At 32.9% G+C, this 2,950-nt stretch overlaps 1 non-coding gene across 1 annotated transcript; it reads right to left on the minus strand.

Annotated features, from left to right (window-relative positions):
• Positions 1-1,001: 1,001 nt before the first annotated feature.
• On the minus strand, positions 1,002-1,108 carry LOC126058267 (U6 spliceosomal RNA). Its single transcript, XR_007513161.1, has one exon. It is a non-coding gene; the product is annotated as a U6 spliceosomal RNA (small nuclear RNA).
• Between the last annotated feature and the right edge of the window lie 1,842 nt (positions 1,109-2,950).

Genomic DNA, 2,950 nt, shown 5'->3' on the forward strand with positions numbered 1-2,950 from the left:
GAGATATGTCAAAATATTTTGTTATAACTTAAAATTAAATGCTAAAAAATGTTGAAATAATCCAAAAGAAAGTGGGAAAGGGAAAAGGAGATCAAGACACAAAAAGCAAATAATAAAATGATAGACTTAAATCCAAAAATATCAATAATTACATTAAATGTAATTGATGATCACAAATCATACCAATTAAAAGACAGTGGTTACCAGGATATATTAAATAACAAAGATCCTACTTTATACTCTCAATAAGAAACTTATTTAAAATATAATGAAATAAGTAGATTAAAAGTGAAGTGATTGAAAAATATATAGTATATGTATTAGTGATCACTCTTGAATAACAAATCACCCTGAAACTAAGTGGGTCAGGAATATGGGTATGACTTATCTGTGCTCTGGCTCAGTCTCCAGTCAAGGTGTTGACTGAAGTTGTGGTCTCATCTCAAAACAACTGGGAAATGATCCTCTTTCAAGCTTGCTTACATAATTAGTAGCAAGATTCAGTTTCCCACAGGCTCTTGGATGAGGGTCTCAATTCCTTGCTGACAGGAGTGGGAGACTGCCCTCCGTTTCTTAGCACATGAGCTTCTCCTTAGGGCAATTCACAAGAGGGAAGCTTGCTTGATGCAAGAAGGGCTAGAGGAGGGAGTGCAAGCAAGATGGAAGTCACAGGCTTTTATAACCTAATCATGTATGTGATATCATAACTTTGGCCATAGTTTAGTCTTTATTTTATTTTTTTATTGTGCTTTAGGTGAAAGTTTACAGCTCAAATTAATTTCTCATACAAAAATTTATACACATATTGTTTTGTGACATCAGCTGCAATCCCCACAATGTGACAGACACTCCCCATTTCCACCCCATGTTCCCTGTGTCCATTCAACCAGTTCTTGTCCCTTTCTGCCTTCTCATCCTACCTCCAGACAGGAGCCACCCATTTGGTCTCATGTATCTGATTGAACTAAGAAGCATGCTCCTTACGCGTATTATTTTTTGTTTAAAATATGCAATGCTTCATGAATTTGCATGTCATCCATTAGCAGAGGCCATGTTAGTCTTCTCTGTATCGTTCCAGTTTTAGTATATGTGCTGCTGAAATGAGCACCATAGTTTATTTTTTAGAAGAAAAGCACTATGTCCAGCTCATATGTAAGTGGAGAGGATTACATAGGGCATGAATATAAAAAGATGGGGAATAATGGGAGCTATTTTAGGAACTGACTTCCATACCACGCAAACATTAATCAAATAAAGTTGGAGTGATTCTACTAATATCAAAGTTTACTCCCAAGCAAAGAAAATTACCATGGATAAAAGTGGATATTGCATAACGATAAATGGATTAATACATCAAGAAGGCATAACGATCCTAAATGTGTATGCACCTAAAAATAACAAAAACTGACAGAACTGAAAGGAGAAACAGAAAAATCCACAATTTGGATACGTCAACACTCCACTCTCAGTAATTAAGTAGAAAATCAACAAGGATATAGAAGAACTAAAAAATATCACCAACCAATTGGATCTAATTAATATTTTAGGATACTTCATCCAACAACATCATAAAACACATTCTTTTCAAGTTCACCAAGAGAGACCATATTCTGGATAATACAAACCTTAAACATTTAAAAGAATTGAAAGCATATGAAATATATTCTCAGATCATAATAGAATTAAACTAGAAATCAATAACAAAAAGACTATAGGACAATCTTCAAGTACTCGGAAATAGAACAACACATTCAAAATGATCCAATGGTCAAAGAGGAAGTCTGAAAGTGTATTGGAAAATATATGAAGTGAATGAAAATGAAGAGGCAACATATAAAAAATTGGGGAATGGAGTTAAGTGAGGATTAGAGGGAAAATAAGTGAGGTCTCAATAATTTAAGATTCCATGTTAACAGAGTAGAATAAGAAGAGCAAAATAAACTCAAAGCAAGCAGAAATAAGAGCAGAAATCAAAGAAATAAAAAAAAACCCAGAAAAACAATAGAGAAAATGAATAAACCCAAAAGCTGTTTTTTAATGAAAAAAAAAAACTGATTAAACTTCCAGCAGAGTAGACAAGAATAAAAGGGAAGACATTAACTACCAATACCCAGAATGAAAGAGGGTATCACTGTAGACCCTGCATATATTAAAAAGATAATTAGGGAATACTATGAATAATTCTCACACATAATTCCTCAAAAAGCAGAAACTACCAAAACCAAAACCCACCCAAGATAAATTAGATAACCTGAATAGCCCTATAACTATTAAAGAAGTTGAAAAATCTTCTGAAAAAGAACTAAACAGGCTCAGATGGTTTCACTGGCCAGCTCTAACAAACAATTAAAGAAGAAATATCACAATTGTATGTAATCCCTTCCAGAAAATAGAATAGGAGGGATTGTTTTCCAACCCATTTTATGAGCCCCATATAAGACTGATACCAAAAACAGACCAAGGTATTATGAAAAAAGAAAACTACAAACTAATATCCCTCATCAAAATGGATGCAAAAATCCTCAAAAAAATATTAGCACATTGAATCCAGCAAAATGTAAAATGAATAATATAGCATAAACAAATGGCATTTATCCCAGCAATGTAAGCCTAACTCAATATTCAAACATCCATTAATATAAATCACCACATTAGCAGTCTAAGAAGAATAAACACATGATCATATAAATTAAAAAAGAATTTGAAAGAATTTAAAAAAGAATTTGTCAAAATTTTACAACGTTCATGATTAGAATAAACAAAAATGAACTCTCAGCAATCTAGAAATAGACCTTTATCAACTTGATAAAGTGCATCTACATAAAACCTACAGCTAACATATTTACTGATAAAAGACTGACCGGTTTTTCCCAAAAGATCAGGAGCAAAACAAGGATATTTACTCTCACCACTGCTATTCAACATCATACTGGAAATCCTAACCAACGAA

Source organism: Elephas maximus, chromosome 1 (genome assembly GCF_024166365.1).
Source record: "Elephas maximus indicus isolate mEleMax1 chromosome 1, mEleMax1 primary haplotype, whole genome shotgun sequence".
Taxonomy (NCBI): Eukaryota; Metazoa; Chordata; class Mammalia; order Proboscidea; family Elephantidae; genus Elephas; species Elephas maximus.